The sequence below is a fragment of the Furipterus horrens genome, unplaced genomic scaffold, assembly GCF_987537825.1.
Source record: "Furipterus horrens unplaced genomic scaffold, mFurHor1.1.pri manual_scaffold_6, whole genome shotgun sequence".
Taxonomy (NCBI): domain Eukaryota; kingdom Metazoa; phylum Chordata; class Mammalia; order Chiroptera; family Furipteridae; genus Furipterus; species Furipterus horrens.
This window is the reverse complement of record NW_028327176.1, coordinates 56,813,891-56,821,563: the sequence shown is the minus strand read 5'-3', so window position 1 is coordinate 56,821,563 and position 7,673 is coordinate 56,813,891. Positions and strand designations below refer to the sequence as shown.

The 7,673-nt window shown below is 39.4% G+C and overlaps 1 non-coding gene and 1 pseudogene across 1 annotated transcript; both read left to right on the top strand.

The window, feature by feature from the left end:
- The first annotated feature begins 257 nt into the window (after positions 1-257).
- On the top strand, positions 258-956 carry LOC150006279 (serpin B11 pseudogene; annotated as a pseudogene).
- Positions 957-6,907: 5,951 nt separating this feature from the next.
- LOC150006278 (U1 spliceosomal RNA) lies at positions 6,908-7,071 on the top strand. Its single transcript, XR_016512093.1, has one exon. It is a non-coding gene; the product is annotated as a U1 spliceosomal RNA (small nuclear RNA).
- The last annotated feature ends 602 nt before the right edge of the window (positions 7,072-7,673 follow it).

Here is a 7,673-nt window from a genome sequence, read left to right as displayed (position 1 = left end):
GACAACTGGAGGGAGGTGGGCCACCGGGTGGAGGGGAGCAGAGGGAAGGGAAATTGGCACAAATGTAATAATTTAATCAATAAAACACATTAAATCTGAAAAAAAAATAGATTCTCTATTTAGACCACTGCTGCCACCACACCGCATCCTCTCCACCCTGGCTCCACCCTTCCTACCTGTCTGGATGAGTACTTCTTCTTTATATCTTTGTTTGTTGGACTTCCATGCAGCTTGATTGTCTCTAGTTTTGAGGGAAAATTACAAACCTCTTTGCAAAAGGCACAATCGACCCTTCTTCTATAATGGTCTTGGTGAATGCCATATATTTCAAGGGACAATGGCAAAATAAATTTCAGAAACAGGAGACGATTAAAACCCCCTTTCAGCTAAGCAAGGGGAAGAGCGTGGTTGTGGACATGATGTATCAGACAGGCGTGTTTAAATTGGCCTTCGTAAAGGAGCCACAGATGCAGGTGCTGGAGGTGCCCTATGTGGAAAACAAACTAAGCATGATTATCCTGCTGCCGGTGGACACGGCTACTCTAGAACAGTTAGAGAAGCAGCTGAATGTGAAGATGTTTTACAAGTGGACCAGCTCTTCCAACATGATGCAAAGAGAAGTTGACGTGCATTTGCCCTGCTTCAAACTGGAGATGAAGTATGAGCTGAATTCCCTGCTAAAATCCCTCGGGATGACGGATGTCTTCAACCAGATCAGAGCTGATCTGTCTGGAATGTCACCAGCCAAGGGCCTGCATTTATCAAAGGTCATCCGCAAGGCCTATGTGGATGTCAACGAAGAGGGCACAGAGGCAGCAGCAGCCACTGGGGACAACCTTGTCATGAAAAGACTCCCCATTCGAGCTCAGTTCATGGCCAACCATCCTTTCCTGTTTTTCATAAGACACACTGACACCAACACCATTCTCTTCTGCGGGAAGCTTGGCTCTCCTTAAGCACATTGGGTTGAACAGGGTTCAGAGCCACAGAGGAGGGGCAGGGACAAGGCTGTGACTCAGAGCAGTTCACACCTCTCACACCTCTGTGGGTCTAGGATCTCTCCCAGCTTATTCCATGAGTTGATGAACCCTAAGATTATGGTAGTCATGGAAGAAGGCATAGTTACCCCCCAACAAACTTTTCTGGCTCTCTTATCTCTGGGGCCTCATTTGAGTGCTGTCTGGGTGACATAATTGAGTCACTGAGGAAAATGTTAAAGGATTACATTTTCTTGACTTGTGTATATCTTCCAGTGAGCTCTTGGATAAGTGCTCTGCCTTTGGAAAACCAATTGACGAGCTTCCACGTTGTTTGGATTTTTAAATGTTATAATTTTCCTTGTCCATGTAAATATAACATTATGAATTTTAATTCAGAATTCTGTATTGACTCTAATAAATACACAACATGCCTTAAGTTCTTTGAAGCCATTTTAGTGGAATTTTTGGTCAAAGTTTTATCAAGTCCTAAATTGAATAGACTGTCCTTTTATCTCTTCCCACTGGTGGCATGTGTTTCTCTATGTCAATAGAGAAAGCAGAGCTCAATGAGGCACCCAGCCCAGCGGAAACAGACACAAAAAAGGCACATAGACCTCCAACCAAACACCAGATTTGCTACCCCAGAGTGAATAACTTTAAAAGATTCTGGCCATTTCATTATTCATTGTACTCTGGTTCATTTCTTGCAGAAATATTTCCTGAGCACCTACTAAGTTCTAACACCATGTTCACCCATAGATATGCACAGTGAAAAACAGAGAGTCTCAGTCTTTGTCTTCTTTAGCTTCTGTATCAGCAGAGAAGGCAGACTCTGGAATAGCAATGACAATGGCTGCTGTGAGAAGTCTGTTACCAGCAAGAAGAAGCCATGAGGATGGAGTGATGGGGGTGGGGTGGGGTGGGGGTTCCTTTCAGTGATGAGCCCTGTAAGCCATTTCAGGGAGTGAGGGCTCTTTTTTTTGAGGAAAGTGACTTGATCAGATTTGCATTCTGGAAAGACCACTTGGGCTTCCAAATGGCCATCTTCATGATGGGAAAGATGTGTTATAAACTACATGGAATAAGTCACCGAAGAGCATTTTCCATGTCAACAATCCCTTCGGCAGGGCTGGGGCAGTTTAGCAATCGGGATAAAATGCCTGTTCATGGTTTATTTTGGTTACACGTAGATAGCATCTTTGACAGTTTAGGTGTGACAGTGAAAGGCGCCATTAGGGTGCTTATTGGGCGATGGAATTGTCCAGTAATGTGGACATGAGTCAGAGTCACCCTCAATAGCTCTGATACTTCTATGCCAAGAGTTCCCCAGTCTGGTCCCCAAGCACCTTTGGCCATCAATGTTGAAAAGACCCTTTGTTAAGATGTAATAAGGCTGTTGGCTGACATTTACCAGCCTGGGATTTGGCAGGGTTTCCAAGTTCTATATGCAATCTACAGATTTATTTTAAAAATACTGCTTTCTATTAATAAAATCTTTGTATGACAAAAAAAAAGAAAAGATTCTCTATTTATCTTTAACCTTCGGCATTTTAATCATGATGTGTCTTGGAGTCTTGGAGTAGGCCTCTTTGCATTCATCTTGTTTGGGACTCTCTGTGCTTCCTGGACTTCCATGTCTATTTCCTTCACTAAATTAGGGAAGTTTTCTTTCATTATTTTTTCAAATAGATTTCATTTTCTTGCTCTTTCTCTTCTCCTTCTAGCACCCCTATGATACTAGTATTGGAACACTTGAAGTTATCCCAGAAGCTGCTTACACTATCCTCATTATTTTGGATTCTTTTTTCTTCTTATTGCTCTGATTGGTTGTTTTTTTATTATTTTTATTTTATTTTTTGCTTCCTTGTGTTCCTTATCATTGATTTGATCCTAGGCTTCATCCCCTCTACTGTTGTTCCCCTGTAAATTGTTCTTTATTTTAATTGGTGATTCCTTCATTTCTGACTGGATCTTCTTTATGCTGTTGAGGTTCTCACTAAGTTCCTTAAGCATCCTTATAATCAGTGTTTTGAATTCTGCATCTGATTGATTGTTTATTTCTTTTTGTTTAGGTCTTTTTCTGGAGTTTTGATTTGTTCTTTCTTTTGGCCCATATTTATTTGTCTCATTATGGCAACCTCCCTGTGTTTGTTTCTATGTATTAGGTAGAGCTGCTATGACTCCCTGTCTTCGCAGCATGACCTAATGTAGTAGGTGTCCTGTAGGGTCCAGTGGCACAGCCTCCGCTATCAGCCAGGCTGGGTACTTGAGGTGTGCTCTTCATGTGGACTGAATACATCCTTTTCATTAGTTGAGCCTTGATTGGTGTTGGCATATCAATGGGAGGGATTTACCAGGGCCAGTCAGCTGCAAGGACTGGCTGTGACCACAGGCTACAAACTTCCACCCTCCATGGAGGATCAGCTGTGCAACAGCAGGGTGATGGTGCTCTGATGTGGTCTGTAGCTGTCTACTGGATGGGCAAGCCCTGGGGTTTCCCGGGTGGTATAGGCCAAAGTCAGCCCCCACCTGTATTTTGCCTGGAGCCATGCTGTTTGAGCTATAAAGAATCTGAGATGGCTGCTATTCGCTGGGGTTGGAGATTCCCAGGTGCACCCAAGCAGTGAATCTAGGCTGGCTGCTGGTAAGGCCAGGCCTGGGGCTCACTGAGCCCAGCTGCTGCTTATTTGATAGGATTTAGGAAGTTGTGAAGCATGAGCCAAGACCAGCCATTTATATGGAAAAGCAGCTTGGATGGGCCTGTAAATTGGGTGGGATGGAGTCTCTGGGGATCTTCAAGGTGGGTCAAACAGTGTTAGCCAAATTGATGAAGTCTCAGACATGGTATCAGCTCACTGGCTTTGTTGGGGAGGGCCCAGAAAAGAGACAATGGCCTCTGCTTGCCCCAATGCCAGACATTTCAGTTTCTCCCTGTATACCACTGGTGCCCCTCAAGCTTACACCCCAGTGCCAGAGCCCAGAGAGAGGAAGTCTAAGCAGGTAAGTCCAAGTGTGGGTTCTTTATGAGGAACTGCTTGGAACTCCAGCAATTCCTTCCACTGATTCTATCCCTGCTGGTTTTTGCAGCCAGAAGTTGTGAGGACTTATCTTCCTGGCACTGGAACCCTGGGCTGGGGGGCCTGGTGTGGAGCCGGGACTCCTTGCTCCCACTATAACCCTCCCAAATTTTTATCTACCATTCATGGATGTGGGACCTGCCTGTTCCATGTCTCTTTTCCTTCCAATCTGGATGGATGTGGTTTTATTAATTCCATACTTGTCAGACTTCCATTCAGCTTGATTTCTGATGGTTCTGAGTGATGGTTGTTCTATAATTTAGTTGTAATTTTGATCTGGTTGTGTGAGGAGGGGAGCCATGTATACCTATGCTGCCATATTGACTAGGAATTTCTTCAACCTCCATGTTTTCTTTAAGTACAAATTCTTTTTCATTTATTTATTTTTGCTTTTTTTGTTCCATTTTTTCTCCTCCTTGTTTGAAAATTATATATTTTATATATGTTCTTTAATCATTATCTTTGTAAGTTCATTTATTTAACCAATATTTATCAGGTTTCAACTATTGCCAGTTGTTCTGCTCCTAGGCACACCAGTGAAGAAAATTGACAAAAGTCTTATCCTCATGCATTATATTCCACGAAGCATGCTAAAGGCTATAGATATATGCAAATTACATAGCATGTTAGATAGTGATACATATTATGAAATAAAGTAAAACAGGGCAGAATATAGGGAGCAGGAGCAATGATGGGAGCAAATTTCAATAGCATTCTCAAAGAAGGCCCAGTACAGCATTCTGGGGAGAACCACCCAAGAAAAGTAAATAGGTACAAAATCCCTGAAATAGGAGCAGACCTAGCATGTCCAAGGAACAGCACTGGACCAGTAAGGCTAGACAAAAACAACAGTATAGTGATAGAAGCTGGGGTCAGACATGTGAGAAGATGCCAGAACAGAATTTTGTGTTTTAATGAATTTGGATTTATCTTCAACAACTGAAGCAGTGTAAACTATTTTTAATTAAACATAAACATTTTTTAGGACTCCATTTCACTGTAACCATTGCACTGTGTAAGATAGTGTTGTATTGCAGTGTGCATGTCGAGAGCATACATTGTTTCTATTACTACACAGAAACACACCATTGGTCTAGTGAATGTCAACAAATTATCCAGTTTGAATTATCTTTCCTACACACTGATGGAATGTTGAGTGCATTTGTTTGCATATGTTAGGCAGATTGCATGGTTACATTGGTACCTATATAAAATGTTACTGACAAAATAATTATTTCTGAAACTAGAGCATAATTGAATCATGTTTCTAGTTTTAGAAATAAATAAAACCAATTATGTTTCACTATATAACACTTTTTTGCATAATATTAGTCCAGAATCACATGGAGATGCAAAAGCTAGTATACAGTCAAGATGTTAACAAAAAGGTTGGGGGGGTGGGGATTGAAAAAGATGCATCACAAATGCCACAATAAGTGGCAACTTGAATTTGCTGCAGCAAAGAAAATTTAAAAAGCTGTTTAGAAAAAATTATTATTTGGGGAACAACTATCATATGTCAGTCTACTTTTTTCAACTATGAATTTATAAATTTTGAATGTAGATCAAGCCATTCCGATAAAAATTTAGTATCCAAACTGAGGTATGGGCTTGAACAGTAAAATAAACATTGAATTTCAAAAGCTTAGAACAAATAAAATATGTATAATACCTGATGAATAATTTTTATATTGATTATCTGCTGAAATAATGTTTTGTAAATATTTGCGTATGTAAAATATAAAATAATTTCACTTATTTTTTATTTTTTAAATGTGGTTAGAAAAATTAAAGTTACATGTATGGCTTGCACTGTATTTTTATTAGAGTACTGGTCTACAGCATTTGGGTGAAATTCATACTGCTTTGTACAGGCGTGTCCTGTGTTCAGTAGGATATTTAGCATTTAATAACACCTGGCAGTCATTTCAACATCCAAAAATCCTGATATCTCCAACTGAGAACCACTGTTTACATTGAAATAAGTGCATTCCCACAGCTAGAGCCACAGGCAAGCATTCATTAGTTTAGAATAGAGTCCTAGGAGTTTTAACCTAGAGGAAGATGCATTTGTTATCAAACACGGAGAATGCCTAAGGAAAGGAAAAGTTCTGGTTGACCAGTTCCTTTAGCAATTACACCAAGAATTTCCCAGGGGTCCCTACTTGTGAATATTTACTTCAAGTTTGAATTATTCTAGGATTTTGTGGTTTAAGATTTGCTTTTACTTCTCCTACTGCTTTTTAAAAATATATATATGTTGCATGTAACTATTGGTTTGGCCAAAATATTTCATTTGGTTTTTTCTGTAAGATAGTTCTAGTAGAGCTTAGTTGTCTTAAACTTAATCCAAAACAATTTTGAATATCCCTAGACTTGCATGGTCTAAAATCAATCTCTCTCAAACACACACACACACACACACACATCCTTGTACTCTCACTCTCTCCCCCATTCCTAAAATATTTTTACAAACATAGGTACATCCTCTCTTCCTTTATCTCTTCCTCCATTGTTATATTTATCTGTTCATTCACTTCTATAGTCAGTGAACACATCTTAGAACCCATTGTATATATAAAAGGTAAATGATGATGGTCAGGGCAGACCAAAAAAGAAAGAAAAAGTGTATTTTAAAGTCAGGAGACAAATATACAGAAGTCAATAGATAGTTATAATAGATTGTGATAAATGCCACAGCAGAGGGAGTACCAGGACTTACGTAAGCACAGAGGGAAAGCTTACAGCATAGTTTTAGGAAATTAGGAAATGTTATCTATAATATATAATATCTAAATTGAAACCTTAGGTATAAAGAAGAAAGAGATGACAGCATCAAAAGTATATACAATACTTACCTGGCAGAGGAGATACCATAATTATGAAGGTAGTTTTCCCAGGGCAAGGCTTATCCATTGCACTCCGGATGCGCGAACCACTGCGATTTCCCCAAATATGGGAAACTCGACTGTATAATTTGTGGTAGTGGGGGACTGTGTTCCTGCTCTCCCCTGAAAAAAAAAAGTATATAAAATTTTAACGCATTAGTGTATATTGCCAAAATGCTTCCCAGTAAGATTGCACCATTAAAATTGCTACAGAGAATGTGTAAGACCATTTAAACACAGCAATATTATTGGGTAACATGTGCCAGTTTTGAGATGGAAGTGGTGTGTCTTACCTTGATTGAATTTTTGACTACTAAGATTGAATTTATTTTTATTTTTATTAACTTTATATTGCCCTTCCAAACTCTTTGTACCCTCTAGAATAATGTTTTCATGGTAAATAAAATCCTCTAAATACTTAATCTACTCTTAAAATATTTTCTCCATTCCTGCCTATATCAGCCTTAAATATCCTGGTGTTAAGCTGGTGTGTACTTCCTCTTTGATTTCTAAATCTGATTTATGGCTCCCTTATTCTTACCCACATATCCAAACCTTCTGTTCTTTGAAGCTTGTTCCATTCAGAGTCATGAACTTATCACTAATTCAACAACCATGTCATTTCCTGTATTACTTTGGTTTTCATGTCACATTCTTTCCCTTCTTACCAAGTAATACTGTTGTATTTGGTAACTTCAATGTCCTTTAGACATTCCAAATAACATAAT